Here is a 21957-nt window from a genome sequence, read left to right as displayed (position 1 = left end):
CTATATAAAGGAGTGAAGACTCAGAGTTTCATAAGAACAATACGACGCATTAGCTAAGCCAAAACTCTGTTGAAATTGTTCTCCACTTCAAAGTTCACTTAGAATTTCTTATCAAAGCTTATATCTTAGGAATTCTAGAGTCTTTAGAGTCTGTATCTGATTTGTATTGTGAACACCACTAATTGTATATCAAGTGTTCAACTTCAAACAATTTTCTTTGTAATTCTGTTAGAATTAAGAAGTCTCTTGCAGTTGTGTTTGAGCAATTTGAAGTCTCTTACTAAGTTTAGTAGTTAGCATTTGTAATCAGATATTACATAGTGAACTCTCCTTGGAAGTGCAAGGGGGACAGGACTGACTTCCGGTTTGTGGAAGGAACCTGTATAAATTGCTTGTGTCTTTATTCTCTCTCTCTCTCTCTCTCTCTCTCTCTCTCTCTCTCTCTCTCTCTCTCTCTGTTTTATCCACTGCAATTAGTTCTGAACTTCTCTTAAGAAGTAGAATTCTATCTGCTTCTGAACTGCATTTTCAGTTAGGAGAAAAAGAAGAAAAAGCTAACACAATTCAACCTCCCCTTCTTGTGTTTTTCTCACCTTCAGATTCTTATCTAAATCTATTTTTATATCTATACTGTATATAAAGAAAATATATGATTATAGACTGATTTTTTCACTTCCAATTATACTCTTTAACAAATTTACTTATAAGAATGCTATATTGTTGGTGTCATTAAAAAAGATAAGAATTTATATTATATTTTCTATCTTGTTTTTTTTTTTTGACAAATATATTTGCTATATTCTTAGTGTAATTAAAAAAGATAAGTATTTTTTATGAGGGGTAAAAAAGATAAGTATATTTATTACAATATGAAAAAAAATTATAAAAATTATTGTTCGTCATTTATACGCATTAGCTAATGAAAAGAGCAAACAAATGGGCACCCCATTATTGTGTGTGCGCGCGTGTGTAATAAACATTTGGCTTGCATCTCCTGAAATTTTTTACATTGCCTTCCTTATTTATTGACTTGCTATTCAATTTTTACAAACCAAAAAAAACTAAAATTGCCATTTAAAAATGGTTCTCATAGTATTTGTTATACTCTTTGTTTATTGTCATGTACTCTATCCGTTCTTAAATATATGTTGGAGTTGACCACATCAGACATGCCAATACACAACTTCGACGATTAGTATAATTAATTATTAATAATAAAAAAATTATAAAAACTTGACATTTGAAAAATATTCTTGAGACAAATTAAATAACGTCTTATATACCAACATTTGTCTTTATATATTAGTAAAAAAAATATGACCAAAGTAAATTATATGAATAGTGTATATTGTTAACATGCGACATTTATTTAAAAACGGATGTAGCAACATCTATTGATTTTAGTATTAAATTATCTTAATAAAGAAAAATGACATATATGCATTACCTCATACAACTTATGTTATTTTATAAAGTAAAATTAGCGTGCATAGACATCAAGTAATACCCAACACATCCCAACCATGTTAGCACATTCGAGGTATCAAATATGTTATTTCAATGTGTTTTTCACATCAAGGACAATATGAAACAGGGACAATATGAAACCATGATAAAACCCTTTTTTTCTGAGATTGTCATTATGGAGAACTTCCAAATATGCAACGATTTGGAATGAGGAATACACTGAGAACAAATACTTCTACCCCAAGAAACTCTGTTAGAGAAAATGAAAAGACCGATATATGGCTCTTTAAAGTCCAACTTACCCGATTTGGAACTATCCAAAACCCTAGAATCGACAATAGGATTAGAAGGAATAAGCATAGTGAGTCATATATAATATCAGAACAAACTCAAAGGATCTTATCCAGCATGATGTCAGGTAAGTCACACTCACCATCTTTGATAAAATCAGCAACTATGTATTGAACTAAGGAAATACTAGTCTTTTCAATGTCAATAACATCACAAATTCTATTATGCAACCATTTGTTAGACCTTATTGATACGTTGTTGCCATCTCCAAGCTTCTGAGAACTGTTCTTTAAGATGACCATCAACATCTTTCCTAAACAAAGCCAAATGGATGATTTAATGTAACCCTACTCAAGGTTATTGTTGATGAAGAATCTCGTATAAAGAGTATTGGAACATTGATTATTATTAGTTATTAATTCATAACAAAGTTTGAGACGATCAACTTCATTAATCTTGGTAATGCTGCACAAAGACCTCATAGAACCAATGCTATCAGACTATATATACAAAGTTCCTAATTCATTCGTCAATGGTTTTAAGGAAGGGACATGCCAATCTTAGATTTTGAATCTATAGATAAACATGTCATGGACCACAAACTTAACTAACGGAAGCTTACCCATCATAGAGAGAAGACTATCTTTCACCAGTTGCTGCTAGTGTTATCATCTCAAACTCCATAGTAGAGTGAGCTAATATAGTTTATTTCTTAAATTTCCAAGAAACAACTTCTCCATCAAAATTAAATATTCATTGGTCGCTTTGGAATCATCTGACAAAGTGTTCCATGTTGCATATGTGTATCCTTCCAGGAAAGCAGGAAACCTTTGATAATGTAATACAAGATTCATGGTTATTTTTAGGTGTCTTAACACCCTATCAATATCTTGCCAATGCTCATTACTAGGTCTAGTGACAAACCCTACACAACAACCCCACGACAAGTCGAGCCTTGTATTTAACAACAAGTCCATCGGGTTTTAAATTAATTTTTTTTTTCTTCAAAATTCATTTACAACCTATTGATTTGAAACCAGGAGGCAAGTCTTTTAAATGACATGTCTTGTTAGTCTCTAGAGAATCCATCTCATCTTTTATGAATTCTTCCCATAAGTCAGCATTCAAGGAAGACAATGCTTCTTGAAGAATAGTTGAATCCTCTTCTAATGTACATACCATGTAATTAGCCACATACTCTTTAGAAACTTGTGCTCTCCTACCTCTGAGGTTCCGCTACATCTGGTTCAATGTTCTCATCACTGCTTCTGATCGTTGAGATATGACCAGTTGTAATGCCCCCACTATTTCTTAATTTAAGCAGGAATTAAATTTCATAGAAATCAACATCATTTGATTCTATGATTACTTTAGCATTATGTCAAAAACCTACATGCTTTGTTATTACTAACATACCCAGTGAATGCACATTCATAAGCTCTAATAGTGAGTTTTACTCTCTTGAGATCAGAAATCCGAAGATAAGCTAAACAATCCCAATTAAAAAATAAGACAAGTTAGATCGTCTAAATTTCATAAGGAGAAATTTTGTTCTTAAATTTAGGCACTATATAGAAGAAAACGTCTTAAAATTGTTGAAACACTAGTAAAAAAATTAGTTAAAAATATTTTCAGTCACCGAAGAGATTACTAGGTTGAATCGCAGAATAGGTCGCTCTCTTTAAGACGTTTTGTGACACTACTCAAAATTATGCAAGCAGACTATCAACCACAACGCCTTCAAGATAAAACTTCCAGCTAGCTACAATTGTATCGATGTCTTACTGCACTGTAGGATCCGTTCCAAAAAACACCTTTAAATATGGTTCTAAGACCACTTCATTATGGTATTGATAGCACTCTATTATGGTATTGATAGCACTTTATTATGGTACAGAGACCATCTAATATGGTACTAGGACCATTTTGATAAGGTACTTAGACCATTCTATATTGTGTTTCCACCATTCTAACCTCTAACTTCTTCAAGGGTATAAAGTATTTAAAGAGACTATATTTTTAAAATGATTCTTATTTTCGAAGGGACAAAGTTTTACCGAAGGGTATGCTCTTAAGAAGGACTCTAATTTTAAAAATACTCTTATTTTCGAAGGGACAAAGTTTTAGCGAAGGGACTATGCTCTTAAGAAGGACTATGATTTTAAAAATACTCTTATTTTTAAAGGGACAAAGTTTTGCTGAAGGGATTATGCTCTTAAGACCATTATTAATTCTGAAGGACATTATATCTCGAAGGGACTAAGTTCTTAAGAACACTCTTTAAATACGACGGGATATAAAAAGGGAGAAGAAATGAATAGTTTGTCAACACAAGCTGAAGGAGGGAGAAGAGAGAATTTTTTTTTTTGACAACTCGAGAACTTTTGATGCGAGTAGAAGTGATAGGATTAAGCTCCTTATATAGTAGAGGAGCCAAAGATCGGTTACAGATCAAATGACTGAGATCGTTCGACCGTTCACAAAATCAATGGTTTGATCTTTCCTCTTTAAATAACACAATAATGGAGAGCTGACTAGGGCGGGTGGGCGCAGGCATGTGTTCAACATATGCTGACATATGCCAAGCGTATGCTGACGCATGCACCGAAACAAAGTTTAAAAATACAATTAATTAAAGGAAATTACTTATGTACAATGACCTACGCACTGTGTATGCTGTTCCGTACTAAATTTGGCTAAATCACGTGCCAACCAACACCTCCTTAATTGTTTTAAACGATGCCGTTTAATCAAAATTACATGAAGCACAGGTTGAACTGTGTGTATGGAACCGTATGTAAGTCTTGCCCACTAATATTGTGTGTATAATCTACCGGATATGGGACATAATAATTTTTCAATTCACACAAACACACTTGGTGTTCCAACCGTCGTTCTATCCAATCTCTGCTCAACTTCTCTATCTGCCCATTTTCTCCTCCACCACGTATAAGGATAACCCTCCATAACGATGTTAATAGGGTTGCATCATCAACTGGCTCCCAGAATCATTGATTAGTTGGAATGAATTCCAAACGATATATAAATTAAGTAGTATTATGATGTATCAAGTGTGGGAAGATTTTTTGTTACAGGCAAGAGGCATACAATTTGCTTAACTGAGTTTAGAGATTTGTTTGCTTAACTGAGTTCATTCTCTAAAATGGACTGAGCACGATCGAGTACTACGCTACAAGTTTTGCCTGTAATGCTTGCTCTTCTACTGATGTACCATGTATTTTTGCTTTGGTTTCAAGAGGTTGCAAGAGGACACTCTTACAAACACTATGATTCATGCAAATTTTCGCTGGTCATGCTTCCTTTAAGTATGTTGCTATGTAATGTCGAAGTTTTAGAATTCGTGTTATTCCTTTGTTTTTGTTGTAGCAGTACTCTTTCTACGATTTATGCAAGATTGACAGGGATTGTGGAAATTATTCATATAATTTGTTAGGTCATGCTCATTGTATGTATGCCCTGCTGGAAATTATCCTCTCAAAGGCTCAAACCAAGTGTAACGCGAACTTAGGTCTTGATTGAGTTAGTTGATACTTCGAAAAATCATTCGTTTATTTGAACATTTAAATGAAGATGAACGAAAAAAATGGTTAATGACAAGACAAAATACAATGTTGCACCGAGACATGTATTTATCTCGTTGAAAGACCGAAATGAGAGCAACCTAACTATTATCACCCATATTTATAAGAACAAAGTACGTATTGATCAACTTTGAAAGGTCCTAGAATATAAATGAAACCTTTGATTTTTGAGAGATATATATATTTTGGATGCATCCAGATTCCAAAGAGTTGTTGCTAATTTTTGCAATTGTATTGATCATTGATACCACACACAAAATTAATGGATACGTGTTACCATTGGTTGCAAATACTCTCTTCGTCCCTATATCTAAGCACTCTTTTATTAAAGACAAATGGTGCCTACATATAAGAACGGAGGGAGTATTGTCTTACATTGGAAAATATAAAATACAGTTATTTTTGAATGAAGTATTGTCTTGAGTAGATCTACCTGTCCTGTCAAATAAATCAAAAGGTCAGAAACATATAGTTCAAAGTGTGAGCAAAATCAGAAGAGTAATGAAAGTTGCTGCAAATAAAATTATAGGTTCAAAAGACCTGGCTAAATACAAAGTTTGGTCCTTTTAGTTTCATAGAATTTTTAAGTCAGTCATTTAATTTCAAAAGTTTTAAATAGATCCTATAATTTGATAGAATTTTCAAATTAGTCCTTTAAGTTTTAAAAGTTTTAAATATGTCTTTTAGTTGATAAATTATTTCACCGTTACCCCTGCCGTTAGTTAATAATTAATTGATACTGATGTAGCTGTTACGTTCTTGACTTGGATCAAAACGTTAGCACTATAAATGCAGTTTAATATTGCTAGAAGTTGTCTTTCTAGCACTATAAATGAACATTTGTGACCATTAAACATAGCGTTTTGACACCCTGGAGCTTTTAAAAAGTAGTGTTTGGATCCAAGTCAACAACTTAACGGCTACATCAACATCAGTTAAACGGAGACTGACAGCAGGGGTAACGGTGATAATTTATCAACTAAAAGAACCTATTTGAAACTTTTGAAACTTAAAAGACTAACTTTAGAATTCTCTCAAACTAAAAGGACCTAATTGAAACTTTTGAAATTTAAAAAACTAATTTGAAAATTCTATCAAACTAAAAGGACGAAAAGTGATATTTAACCTATTATATATTTCGACTTAACTGTTAAACGCATACACATTCATCTTGCACGCACAAAGGCAAGGTAGGTGACATACACGGAGTATGTACACAATTGACGGTAGATGTACAATTAGCAGCTGTAATGTAAAACAATAATAAAAGAAAATTATTAAAAAGGGTTGAAGTATAATGTATAAGGGCAAAAATGAAACATGCATGAAATTGAAGAGAGAAACACTTACTCGCATTTGTTACAAAAAGAAATAGGAGAAGCAAGATGATCATAGTATACACAGACTTAAAAAATGTAGTCATATTTTGTTTTGCATATAACAATCAACAAACTAATTCATCATACTTTATATAGTATAAAGAACCTCAAACTATATTAATAAGAAAACAACAAGCTTATAGAATTGCAAGAAAACCTTTTAAAAATTAGAATCGTTATCAAATGTCCCTCAAGTATTTTGATATGTTGTTTTGTCCCTTTAACTCACTAAATCGATCGCTAAGTCTTACTAAAGATCTCACATAAAAATGTTGTTGAACATTTGAGTTTATTTTTTTCTTAACGACATTGAATTAAAGGACCAAAATATATGTAATATTTATAATTCAAGGGAACAAAGTGTATAATATTTGTTTTGATATGCAAGTGCATAATGTTTGTAATTTAAGAGAGTGAAATGAAATAAATAAAACTTAAGAGATCAAAATATCTAGTGTTTTTAACTTTAGGAATCAAAATGAATCGAAAAAAAATAAAAAACCAAAGTAAAACTAAAATTAACTAAAACGACAACAACGAAAAAATATTATTATTATTATTATTATTATTATTACTATTATTATTAATATTATCTCCTTTCATGATAGACAAGGGGAAATCTCAAAAGAGTAATAGTAGTATTGAACAAATGAAAACTTAGTTTTATGAACAATACATCCATGAGGTGGAGTCATTTTATGCATAAGTTAAATGTTTTCTATGGTCAAATTTAATACAATATCAAGAGGGTAACTTGTAAACAATTTTTTTGGGCAGGTAACTTGTAAACATTTTACAAGATATATAAGGACTTACCAAGAAAATAAATAAATTAATAAAGTGTATAAACATGATAAATAAATTAATGGGTCTTTGCCTATAACTTAATGGGAAATGATATTTGTACGATTAATTTGCGATATTTTTGTGATAACTTTATCTCTCATATTGATATTATAATTTCACTATCATCGTGAGTTTAACTCAGTTGATAGGAACAATGCATAATATATGCAAGATCCGGGGTTCGAGCTCTGACCACCACAAAAGAAAAAGATATTATAATTTTACTTTCTCTTTCTCTTCATTCTTTTTGTTTTCGTACTAAAATATATATATATATATATATATATATATATATATATATATATATATATATATTTGTATATATGTGGCTGTCTCATAAATTGTCATGCAAATGATTGTTCAAATAGCACACCTGTAATTTAATCAAGTATATTCTTTTTATTGATACATAATAATTAATCTATTTGAAAAATAAGCTCAATTTAGATGTTATTATATACATTTTATCAATATCAAAAGTTATTATAGGTATAGATCTATTATTATTATTATTATTATTATTATTATTATTATTATTATTATTATTATTATTATTATTACTATTATTATTATTATTATTATTATTAAGTGAAGCATTACCAATAATTGTTCAAATTATAATTTCAAATTAGATTCTTCTAAATGATTCATCTTTAACAAGAATTTATTAACCACTTGAAATAATTAAAGAGTTGTGTTATTTGAACAACCATTTTTATGATAACTTTTGATACAATCATAAATTTGAAAAGAAAAAGTGGTATTGACACAAAAATTAAAGCAATAGAGAGAAAGTAAAAACATAATGTAAGTATGAAAAAGAAAGTTATCACAAAAAATTATCAAAAAATGATTGTACAAATATTATTTCTCATATTTAAATGCATAATACGAAATCGGGAAATGAAAATTCTTATCCATAAAAAAAAAAATAAAAAAAAAGAAGCAAGTTTTGTGCAGAATTGAGTCACTTTGATTAGATTGACAACCTTGTTCCATTTGGTACAGAAGGAAGTACAATCTTGACAATGTATTACAACAACAAATTCCATCGATCCATGTTTGTAGTAGATTCTCTTTGGCACGCAAGTCTCATTCTCATTCTCATCTTCAACATATAAGTGCTTGTCCACTTCGCCCACTTTATATTTGCAAATTGGTGTCGATCACCACATACAAGTATCATAATTTTATGATTTGAAAGTTGTGGCTTATAATAAACATGTTTTCAAATTTTGGTTGGGTCTAGTTCAACATATAAAACCGATTTGTAAAACGAGAATGATATTCACTTAAAAATTTATATTTATTTATTCATCTAATGTAAGACTTTTAATCACAGATGATAGTGTAATTCATTTGCAACCCTTTCATAGAAGGTCGATAAAGCATCTAAATATATATGTTGTTGGTTGAACAAACATCTTATTCAACGAAATAACTATTATTTGAAAAAAAAGGTTGGATTTTTAACCCAACCCCATTAATTCAAGCACCGGACATGGAGAGTAATCGGAGTGGCTTGGTAGAGGTAACATGATAACAAGTTGCCTAACATATCTTAAACCGACTCTGATATCGTTATAAAATTTGGGTTAAGGTTAACTAACCTCTACGAAACATCTTGTAAGGTGAGAACTACTCTTACTTGTAAATTTACACTAATGTGTTATCTTATTTAACTTGGACTCTTAACAACATTAGTTGGGACGTTCAAGGAGTATATTTTGTTTTTTTATTGGTAAATGTTGGTTTGGTAGTAAATTAGAAGATCATCTATTTTAATTTTGAGGGTTAGAACCTTGAATGTTGAACCAATTTTAAGGAAAAAAGTGGAAGTGAAAGAAAATAAATTATAATCTAGTAAAATATGCTATAAGCTCCTGGTGAAAATATCATTATCAAACGGGACGTTTTTTGTCAGATTAGTTTATAAACTATCTGCTATAAACTATAAGTTAACTTCTTGGCCTTGCGAAAGAGAGTCCCTTGTTCAAACAACTTTTTTTTAAGAAAAAAAAATTGTGGAATGTAAAAATGATTATTAATCAAAGTAGTTTTAATGATCTAACAAACTTGCCGCTAATGTTTGTCTAAATAAAATCCATAATTTATTATTTTTTTTACAAAAGAAAACACTTCCATAATTTATTCTTGTTTGTCTCACCATAGTGTTTATGCATCCGTTTTATCCGTAAAAGGACATGGGTTGGTCACCACTAGCAAACATGATTCTAGGGTCACCAAGTGGCTTGTCAATTCAATTGAAGAGTTAATCAAACTTGCATCAAGAAGAGGCATTAACTTTACCATATACTACTTTCTAAGTTGTCACTTCTAGTATGTGAGTGAGTGAGTGCTCCAACTATATCAGAAGAAGCAACTAATTAACAACTTTAATTAAGAGGTTTTTTCTGTATATTGAACGGCTAACAATATATGTAATTATTATTTTTTGGTTTAACCTTTTAGTTTTTAGGAGAATAGGCTCTGTTAAATTGAAGTTTTGTTGCAAGATAATAATGCTTGATTCCACAAATTCAATATGTTAAAAAAAAAAAAAAAAAAAAAACCTCAATGGCTCGGTTCTCAGAGAAAGCAATAGAGATGGAGTACATGTGGGAATAATTGTAAGATTTATTTATTTATTTTTTACAAAGGGAATAATTATAACAATTAGGTACTATTAATTAATGGGAACTTCTATGGTACACTCACAATTTTGAGTGTACCGGTACTCTTGTTTCACAAAACATATAAATTAATGATCACTTTAATGAAATAAAAAGGTATTTGTCAATATTTATATTTTAGAAAACATCATTTCATAAGAAAAAACATCATTTCATTGTTTATAAGGATCGTATTAAAAAAATTTCATTTTGTCATAAAAAATAATCAATATTCATTGTTATGAGTAATAAAAATTCTTAAAAATTAAGTTTTATTTCGTCGAAGCTTTTGATAAATAAAATTTAATTATCTTAGTTCTCAATGATAGAAAATAATTATTTTTCTTCAAAAAAACAACTCATTTATTATTAATTTTACGACTTAGTGTACCGATACACCCAAATTTATTGGGTGTACCATAGAATTTGCCTTAATTAATACATGTCACAATGAAGAAATTTATTTTATTTTTTTGGTTACAACAATGAAGGAATTTTCCTTCAAAAAACAATGAAGGAATTTATTTGGTACCTCTTCTTACTGGAATTTATATATTACCATTTTTTTTACAAAATATATCTTTAGGGAGAGCTCGTCATTTCTTTAAAAACATAGAGTTCATTATACTTTGCATCATCTGTTTCTCTCAATTTCATAACTTAATTATTAAAAAATTTAAATGTATATTAACTTTTTTTAACAACCTATATAGTTTCACATTTTTAATTTAATTATGGAATTGGCAAAAACCCGAAAACTAGTCGTTAAATATATATGTTTTACTATCAAAACAATTTTTTCCTGATTGGTTCCCCTAAAGTTCATTTTTTTAGATAGACAAAATAACAATAGTCATTAGAGACCTACACATATGAGTGGAGAATATGAGAATATGAGAATATGAGGTTTGAAACCTTTAATTCCCACTCATAATGTCCGACCTAACAATTTCAGTATTTTTATCCGTTAAGTTAAATCTTGTAAATGTTTTCCTTAAGTTTATATATGCACTAATAGATGGTATTCATTTTAAGTTGTAGTGTTGACATTCTTCATAGAAAATAAACATATGATAGCACTTTGAATTTTCTTAACAAGAATATTCATCTAGAAATGTGTTGGTCAAAGATGAGAAATGGATTAATATTCATCTACAGTTATGCGTATACTTTCTGAAAGAAAAAAAAAAGTTCAAGGGGTTCTCTCAAAAAAAAAAAAAAAGTTCAAGGGGTGTATAGTCATTTTCTTCTTTCTTCCTCTCACCCCCTTTATTCCTCTCTCTTTTCTCCTTCTCAAACCCTAGTTGTCACCCTTTTCTTCTACTTATTCTTTTCAGATGGGTGATTTAGGGTCCATTTTGACCAAAAAATCACCCATCCGAATTGTTTTTCATTATATTCTAATTGAATAAGTGATTTCACATATTTTTTGTTTTCTTTCGTTTGTTTTTGTGATTTCGTCGTCTCTGAACGACTCTGTTTGTTTTGATTTCTCGTCTTTGTGCGGTGTGTTTTTGATTTCCCGTCTTAGTGCGGTGTTTATTTGATTCAGGTTGAAAGATTACCTTTGAGCAAGTGCAGATCCGAACAATGACAATGACTTTGGCGTCGTCAACGTTGCAGATCCGGAGATATGAGTATTCTGGAGACACGAATATAGTCATATTAGTCATAGTTGTAGGCATATGTACTTTTCCATTTTATGCTATTAACATGGATGCTATGAGTTTGTTCACAGATTCATCCTTTTTGTTTTTAGCGAATTTGGATTTGTATTATATCGATGTACTCTATCAATTTGAATAAATGAATATCGTTTATTTTTTTAAAAAAAAAAAAAGTTCAAGGGGTGTATCACTCTCACCTGTCCTTAATGCTATACAAATAGATGGCAATGGGTATTAGACACTTACTCTAACTATAGTCATGCAGACAGTTTACTTGACATAAAGTTAGTTAAAGAGTTTTTTCTCTGCTTTTACTTTCATAACTTGTATATGTACATGTATTGTACTCTTGCAACTCAATTTACTTCAATGTCAATTTACATTTCTTCAAAATTATTGAAGTTCTCTATTTTGCATCTGATGACAGGTCATTTTACGTTTAGACATTTTCTTTATGTTCTGATCTAATTTAGAGGAGTTTTAGAATAATTTTCTATGATTTTTGTGACATTTTGTATTGTTTTCATTTCGAGTCATGTAATTCTAGTTTCCTCAAAACCAAACTGTTCTTAGATGTATTTGATGTAATTACTGCAAAATAATGCAAGTCGGCAAATCAAGACATCTCAATAGGATTTTGGAAGACCATGATGAAGATTCAAGAGGCCTTTGAAAACATTACAAAAAGGAGAAATTCTATTCCAAGTCCCAAGACAAGTTTGGTGGGAGAAAACACTAATAAAGACGTTGAAAAAGGCGAAAACGCATTGCCAGCTGCAGGGTCACACTTCGGGTGTGCTGTTGCGCTTCCGGGGAGAAAACATCTTTTTGTTGTTTTTCTTCCACGAGTGTAAGGAAAAATCCCAGATTTTCAGCCTAAAACCGCTTGGAAATCAACCTATAAAAACAACTCCTCTCATTCATAGATTCATTTAGAACGAAGCAATTCAAGAGGAAGGCAAGTGCTAGAAGCTTCATGGGAGGATCGTCTATCTCCTAAACCTTAGTCTATAGTGTATCTTTTATTTCTTTTGTAATTTTTCTTTAGTTACCATGAGTAGCAAAACCCTAATTGAAAGGGTTCTAAAATGAACCTCTATTTTATTTTGTTGGATTAATTTTTTAATGAAGTCTTTTATTCTGTTATTTTACATGTCATGTTTAATTTTATTATGCAAAGGTCTTAATGCTTTCATTAGACCTAGGGAGGTGACATACCTAGAAAGATGTCTAAACTTATAAATAGGACGAAACCCTAATTCAATGTTGCAGAGTAACTTTACTCTTTTCTCCTTGGTAAGGTAAACGATATAGAGTTACCCGTTTGTAGAACTAATAAGGTAAGATAGGGTATGTTGATGTACTTATAAGATTCATAGGTAAAAGAGAGCATTTCGAATGAGTGCGTAAGATTCTTCTTCTTCTTCTCTATTTCAATTACTTATGAGAGAGTAAGACCCCCACTACAAACTAGTGAATAAGTGTGTAACCTCTTTAGGATTAACGACCCTGAGACCGCATAGTTCCTTAATGCGGTCGTATCATACTCAACAATATTTTATAATTTATTTTATTATATTTTTTTTTGAAGAGGTTAAAATGAAATATATTACCAAATCAAAATGTCCTTCCTAACACAAGGTGTACCAAGGAAGAAACAAAAGAGACATAACAATATTTTTATGATAAATTATAGCAAACATTTGTGCAAGTGGAATATTTATAAAGATAAGTATAAATAATTGTAAAGAAGCTACTTCAAACCTACTTTATAATTTGGATTCTTTTAATAATGTTTATAACATAATCTTTTATACAAAACTCATCATTGATTTGTTTGTCTTTTCATGGAAATTCCAATTTGAAAGTTTTCAGCCGTGAAAACAAAAATTCTAAGTGTCCTTTAAGACTTTTTTAACCTGCGCCATTTATTCCACACCATATCATCTATAATAATAGTAATACTATTACTAAAAATTGTGGAACAATAATAATTTAATGATTAAAGTAGCATACATTAGTAATTTTTTATTATATACTAGTAAAAATATCTAAATATTTGTTATGAGAGTCTGTGTTTTGGCACGCAGAATGACTAAAAGGTAGTCTAGCTTACACAATGGCACACAAGATTGTGTGAATGATTCACGTAGCATTTCTATGCATCATCATGAGTATAATAATTATCAAAGCACAATTACTTTATTGATTTTACAACACTAATTATTCAAAGATACATTGCTATTTCCATGCCCGAAACTAAAAGAAGATCAACATATTTCAATCATGATCTTGCAACTCTAGTCGATTTGTTGGTGTGATTTTGATTTCTCCTACATCAATCAGTGAAGATATATTTATTTATTCATTAAAGGATGAAAAATATCAGTTGCACTTCAATTTTTTTAAGCAAAAATTATCATATTACTGTCATGGAGGTAACATATAAATAAAAATTATTATCCTTGAGCATGTGATCAAAATGGATGTTTACATTATCATTATTTATTAACTGTCACATCCTTTTTTTCCAAATACATCTGTCGAATCTCCTATGGTTTGGACATTTAAGTGCCTAAGTTAATTAGTATAACATGCTGTTTAAAACTATAGTTCAAGGCTATGCAAAAATTGTATCTATAAATAAGCCATGCTCACAAAATTCAGGGTTTGATTTTTATTTTTTTTAAATGACAAGTGTAGTATTTGTATTCTATAGGGAGTGATGATCAAACCATGGACTTTTTATCACTCTATTTTTTAAGGTTTTATTTGCGAGTTTGAAAGGGAGAGGAAGAAAATGCTTTGGGGGGACAAAAATATAGGGGGAAATTGAGAAATCTTTCAAATTTTTTTGAGAGTGGTAAATTAGTGCTTATGATTAATATATTTTTAATTTTAAGAATATTATAACAACATATATTAAATTTGAAGAATTCATATAAACCCTCTCAAACCTTCCGAAACTCTCATCCAATACAATTTTTTAGTTCCCCAAAATGAGGATGGTTTTATATTTTGAAGAAAAATAAGCCCCCCAAAGCCCCTCCTCCCAATGTCCTCTATTTTTTCCACTTTCTCATTCCTTTTTTTTTTCTTCTCAAACCCTCACCTCCCTTCCCCTTCAAACTCGCAAACAAAACCTAACTCTCCAACCTCGACCACCTTGTCAACTTTAGATCCATTATTCCCTTCTAGAGCTTGATTTAAATTTTGAATAATGTGTATAATTAACTTTGTTTTGTCTTATATACCAATGCCATAATTGGTTATCAAGTTCTTTTTTTAGGTAGATGGTTATATAGTTGATTTAATTATAAAGAAAGCAAAGTACAAGCGAAAATGATTATATCAACAATTTATATGAAAAATGGACCTAATTTGTAGATTAATTTAAATTAATAATCACACCAAGTATATTAAATGTGTCCTAAGCATGTTTAAGGTAGGGACTATATGTATTAAAAGGCAAAAGACGTCAAACGAGGCATCATTTTGATAATAATGGCCATCCACCTTACCAAGCAAAGCATGTAAGTAAGGAAATTCAGTTTGGAGATGAATTTCAATATTAAAATATTTTGATACAATAGAATAAAAAATACAAGGTGGGGCGTGTGGATCAATTAATCTATTTGAAGTTTTGATCTGTGAGGCACTTATGTTATAGGTCAGTGCAAGAGGTTACATTATTTGGTGATTTGCTTAAGGTTTTGTGGCAATGAGAGTGTAGGAGGAATAGGAAGTGGTAGTGGACTGATTTTAATGGTGGACCATGATTATTTGTTATTTATTAGCAGTTTGATCATAAACAATTAACTTATTTTAAAGCTATATAAATAATAGTTTTTTTAAGAATATTAATAATAGTTTTTAAAAGTAGAAACTTATCATCTTCCTTTGATAGCACCAAAGAAAAAGTATTTTGCTTTGACTCCACATATGTTAGCCTTTGTGGCTCAAAAGAGCCGAATAATGCTTGTGTCTCTCATAAAACTTGTTCCTCATAAAATTTCACATTAAGATGATGATATCGAAAAATTAATCACATACAACGAACACTTATCCGGTTGAAATGAACTTTAACCTAATTACAGTTTACTACAACAATGAGAAAACTACTCTAGTTAGGGCCGGAGTTAATGTTACATTATCTTATTTGAAGGATAAACGGGTAATTTCAAGTATTTTTTCATTCCCGTCTTTAAAACTGATAACTTCAACTAAACTCAAATCTGCTTCGGGGATCCTTTGCTGCGGACTAAGACAAGAAATTAATTGAATGTCTGTTAATAATATCAGGAAAAATGATGGTTGTAATAATATTTATACAATTATTTTATGACAATTATTAAACAATTCTCTCTTTTATACTTTCATTGTCCTTTTTTTTTTTTTTTTTTTTCTATCAATTGTTTTTGATCAATAAAAAGAAAAAAACAATGTTGTCCCAAAAATTATCATAAAAAAAAAAATCATATAAACTAAGTAGTGGAAGATGGAGAGGTGGCTAAGAAAACAACTCCTATGTCCTATCTCCAAAATGGAAATACTGACCCTACCCTGTTTGTTTTTTTTGTCACAACCAAGTTGGCTTATTTCAATTAGGAATGTGAAGCACTTTGTTAGAGAAAATGAAGAAGACAAAAAAAACTATTCTTAAGTTTGATGGAGCAACTATGCTAAAAAGAAAAAGAAAAAAAATCAATATTATGAGTAAAACTGAATTTGTCAACAACGCTTGTTTTAAAAGACAAATAGGTAAGAATCCTTTAAGAAATATTTTAGGTTTGAATATTATAGATGGAAAAAAATATGATTTGTGTTAGTACAACTAGCAATAGACGAATAAAAGAAACGAGAATCAAAAGACAACAAGACACGATATTTTTTTACATAGCTCAGATAATGTTGTCTACCTCTACGACTCTAGAGAAGTTATCGTTCTTTGTATTTCTTGAGTTTTTTTTTCTTTTCCGTAGAATAACAAAAGAAAAGAAGAAAAAAAACCTAAAAATAGGGCTCAGTCTTGGGCATCAAGCCTCAACACTGACTTCAACTTCAATGGGGGAGCTTGCCAAAAAGTCACACCTAGTCTCGAAGCACGTGTTGGAAAAAAACGTTAGAAATATGCTCCTTTAACCCAAAAATCTTCACCAACAAAGAAACATATACATGTACTCCCTCCATCCCTAATTATAAGACCCTTTTGATAATTTTTTTTGTCCCTTTTTATAAGACCCCTTTGTTATTTCCAACTATATTAATTATTTCTTTACATACATGCCCCTATTTATTATACATCTTTTTCTTCAATCAACAATAAATAACATGTTGAAAACATAAACTAACCTTCTTTCTTAAAGGATAAAATTGTAAAAACAATAGTGATTACAAACAACTTTAATACAAATATCCACTATCTTAATTCCCGTGATTTTGGCAAAAGGGTCTTATATATAGGGACGGAGGGAGTATATGAGAGTGATCTGAGTCTTGAAGAAGACGGAAAACTTCTAAAGAGTCTGTTTCGTAAATAACTCGTTGAACAGAGTTGTTGATTACTGATGTAATATTTTTCTATCAATCAAAAATAAGTATTTTTGTGTATATCGTCTCCACAGGGACTAGCGCGATATTCAAGTCATTCAACAATCAATGTTGTTCTAAGTGTATGGATTTAAAATGTGTGTTTGTGTAAACTATATAAACTATTTGACATAAAATAAATAGAGAAGAGATATGACCATTTCGCTTCGGGTTAGAGATATCAACCAAGCGTAACAGCTGCAATCTCTCGATCAATTAACAGATTCTAGCATTTTAAACGATATTATCACAATCACTCGACAATATCATTTGTGTCCAAATGATATCGTTATTTCTAAGGGATCGTTTAAACATCGATTTCCCAAACATTTAAACGATCACAAAGTCGATTGGATAGTTTAATCGACGATTTCCCAATCGATTAAATTACCCAAAAGCATTAAGTCCTAGATTAAAAGTGATTATCAAATATTAACATCCATGTCTAGAGTGATAACATAAGATAGATTGCTATTCTATTTCTAGATTCAAAAGTATGTGTCTATATCATTTTGAATCTCAATAAAACATTAAATGCAAGAATAACAACAATATTGAATAAATAGCTAGAACCATATATTAAATGATCAAGAGTTTACATAATAACTTGTTTGAATACCTCAAAACCCAGAAGGGTAGATGTAGCTACATATGTCTATGATAGCTTTGCATAGGATGAAGAAGAGATAAAGATTCAATGCCGAGATCCATGATGTCTCAACAAATCTTGAGTTAAATCTACTCATAACACCTTACTTTGTGTTTCTCTAGAAATGCCATCTCTCTATCTCTCCAAAAATATGTGATATTGCTCTCTGCCCAAAATAGTGATGTGCCGCTCCTTGTTGTTTTTCGTGTTTTTCTTTCCTTCCCATTTTAATCTCAAGTGACCTAGTTCTCTCCTATTTTGATATCGGGTCAACACAACAATATTACTATCATTGACCAATAAACCAAGCCCACTTGTATCTACTTCTTTATACACCCTCCAAGAGTTTCTTCACGTGGCCAATCAATGTACACAAGTTTCTTGGATTTGCTTCATTTCACATGACACTAACTACTACTACTAATAATAATAATAATAATAATAATCTCTTATTTGACTCAATAAAACAAAAATAATAATTTATTCAAAAAGACTCTAAATTAATACTAGACTAATAAAAATAAACTAAAAACTTAATTAAAAAGACTCTAAAAATGTGATATGACGGACTATCATCAATTACCAACATCAAACCATGGTAAACTCCAAATAGCTCAGCAAAAAGCGCATACCCCTGCCCCTCATTAGAAGAGATTCCAGCTATCCAACTTCCCTTGTTATCACGAAGTAAACCTCCAGAACCAATATCACCGAAAGCACCACAACTTTCATCAATATTCAACTTAAAACATCCATCTTGAGGTGGGGTTCATTTAACCATGTGACGATTAATGTGGTGTTCAGAGGAGTGGATATTAACATAAGTTAGGTCGGTACGCGTAATGTCTATAAAATGAATGACATTTTGGGTTTTCCATTGCTTGTCGCCAAGAATATGATTATTTCTGAAGCGCAAGATCCACCAAATAGTTATTGCAAACATTTTACCAAAATATCCTTTAGACATAGTTTGTAACCATGTTTTCAAGGATGTGAAGCTGAAGAAATATGGTAAATTAACACCACATATTAGTTTCCAAACTTCCTTTGATGGAGCACAATCTCTAAGGCAGTGAATTACATTTTCATCGTGTGTTCCACATCGTAGGCAGACTGGAGAAGATGCCAAGTTGCAGTGACAAAGTTTGTTAGTTGGGATCACATTGTGCATGCAAAGCCACATGAAATGTTGCACATTGGCCGGAATTGACAATTTCCAAATCCAATCTCAACTTTCATTATCATTCAACTCTCTATAACAAGATAGAAGCCAACTATATGTTGTAGAACAAGAATACCTTCCTGTTTGAGAAGCTCCCCAAACCCATAATTCCTGAATATCGTCATGAAATGCCAAAGGAGGAGGGAACTGATCAATAGTCGTGTTTAGCTCGTTTGGAACCATTGTCATCAGTTTATTCCAATCCCATGATCCAATAAAACTAACATCCGTAAGTTGTAATTGAGTATCCAAAATGTTGACAAAATCAACCAAGTGACAAAGCGCTCCTAGCCCCGTCTAGTTATCATACCAAAATGAGGAGGATCCGTCACCAATGCGGCATTGAAATCCTTGTCTCAAGACTTCCAATGCCTTTAAAATACTTCTCCAGATTAGAGAAATGTTTCCTTTAGCTTTAACGTTCCAAATGTCGCCACCTTTTATGTACTTGTGAGATAAAACCCTCACCCAAAGTTTTTTAGGATCATAAAGAAGGTTTCAAACTAACTTCTCAAGAAGAGCAATATTAGATAATCTAGCTTCCCTAATAGCAAGGTCTCCAAATTTCTTAAAGGAAGTAACAATAAACCACTTAACTCTATTCCACTTCCGATTATGACATGTGCCACCCCAAATAAATCTTTTTGTGACTCTGTCGATCTTATCACAAATATTTGTAGGTAAATAAAGCAAATGCATAATATATATAGGCATTGCCGCAGTAACTGACTTGGCTAAGAAAATCCGCCCCGTTTTATTAAGGAGATTACCTTTCCAAGTTGAGAGTCTTCTATGCATCTTCTCTAATATATAATCATAAGTATCTTTGGTAGCTCCACCTTGTATCAAAGGAAAACCCAAGTAGTGCCTCAAATTGGCCACCAAACAGATAGATGATATTTCTTTAATACTTCGTTTAACACTCTCAAGCAATCTCTTAGAGCACATAGCCTTAGGCTTTTGGACATTTACTTTCATACCAGAAGCAATACAAAACTCATGTAAGGTGTCCATCACCACTTTAGTTTGATCTGGAGTGGCAACACAAAAGAGAAGAACATCATCATCAAAAAGAAGATGAGATAAACCCTCACCTTTATGAGATAAATGTACCGGACACCAAATTCCTTGTTGGACCTTGCTTTGAATGCTTAATGCTAATTTATCCATGCACATAATAAATAAATATGGAGATAGTGGATCACCTTGTTGAAGGCCCCTTGACGGCTTCAACTTGTCTGTTTTTTCACCATTCCACAAGATAGAAAGGTTTATGGCTTTCACAGTTCATAATCAAAGAGACAGTGGGTGTGGGAAAATTGAACTCCTTCAAAGTAAGTTTAAGAAAATTCCAATCGAGTCTATCATAGGCCTTTTCTAAGTCAATTTTAAAAGCAAACATACCTTTTTTGGAACGGGACGTATGCATATGATGGACCATTTTCTGAGCTAAGATCACATTATCAGTTGTACCTCTTTCGGGAATGAAGCTACTTTGAAAAGGACCAATCAAATCATCAAGGAAAGGGCGGATACGGTTAAAAAGGACCTTGGTGATGACTTTGAAGATTACATTACAAAGATTAATGGGCAGCAGGGGAAGACGTTTGGAAGTATGTGATGCAATCTTTTAGCAATGGATATATTGATGATAAAATTGTAGAGACATTACTGGTTCTTATTCCAAAAGAGAACAATCTTACAAGGCTTAAGAACTTCCGGCCCATTAATTCTTATATTTCTTGATTAAATTAGGTTTTCAGTTACGATTCAGATTGCAACAATATTTCCGCATCTCTTAAATTTCTATCTATTAGCCATATACTCAACTCTTTGGATGAAAAACCATTAAAGATGGTTGATCAGGTTACCCAACAACAAATTGGTCATTGATGGTTTTGGTCCCTGCAAATATGCCTCGTTTTGGTTTTAGTCCCTGTAAAACTTTTTTGTTGTTTTTAGTCCCTGCAAATATGTCTCGTTTTAGTTTTGGTCTCTAGCCCCACTTTTGTGATAATTTGTACACGTGGCACATGATGACTGAACCCATTTATCAGAAAAATAGTCCTGACAAATATTTTTGATTTTTAAAAAGGTCCCTGTAAAAATTTTGTTTTTGAAAATAGTCCCTGGAGAGACTATTTTCAAAAACAAAATATTTTGCATGGACAAAAAACAATAATTTTTTTCAGGGATTAAAACTAAAACGAGACATATTTAGAGGGACCGAAACAATATTTTAGCCAATAATTATGGACACTTTACATCAATAAGCTTTTTACATTGAATCCCATGTTATTTATCTTTTAATATTTCCACCATTTGATTGATCCAGTGGCTAGGAATAAATGAAGGAGAGAGATGGAGAGAATTCCGAAGGAGAGGATCCGTTCTCCTTCTATACCCATCGCATAATATAATTTTGTGTCATTTTTAGTCTTCATTATTGGCGCACACCTGTTTTAAAAACTTATCAAAACAGCTCCTCTAATATCTTTATCTCATGTTATATTGAAGAGATAAATTAATAGATGTTCTTTCATTCAAGTTGCTATTAATTAATTTAAATTTTC

General features: G+C 31.1%; 2 long non-coding RNA genes across 3 annotated transcripts; one reads left to right on the top strand and one right to left on the bottom strand.

Moving 5' to 3' along the window:
• Positions 1-5480: 5480 nt before the first annotated feature.
• Positions 5481-7189, bottom strand: LOC25497409 (uncharacterized). 2 transcript variants are annotated; one of them, XR_003006840.2, is made up of 3 exons: positions 6711-7189; positions 6509-6605; positions 5481-5798 (listed from the first exon to the last, which is right to left on the bottom strand). It is a non-coding gene; the product is annotated as an uncharacterized lncRNA (long non-coding RNA). The 2 variants fall into 2 exon arrangements; XR_003006841.2 differs by having other exon boundaries at positions 5509-5793; positions 6711-7169.
• A 2661-nt stretch (positions 7190-9850) lies between these two features.
• On the top strand, positions 9851-12238 carry LOC112416228 (uncharacterized). Its single transcript, XR_003006518.2, has 2 exons — positions 9851-10215; positions 11810-12238. It is a non-coding gene; the product is annotated as an uncharacterized lncRNA (long non-coding RNA).
• The last annotated feature ends 9719 nt before the right edge of the window (positions 12239-21957 follow it).

Source organism: Medicago truncatula, chromosome 7, assembly GCF_003473485.1.
Source record: "Medicago truncatula cultivar Jemalong A17 chromosome 7, MtrunA17r5.0-ANR, whole genome shotgun sequence".
NCBI lineage: Eukaryota > Viridiplantae > Streptophyta > Magnoliopsida > Fabales > Fabaceae > Medicago > Medicago truncatula.
The sequence above is the reverse complement of the archived record's forward strand: the minus strand, read 5'-3'. Positions and strand labels throughout refer to the sequence as shown.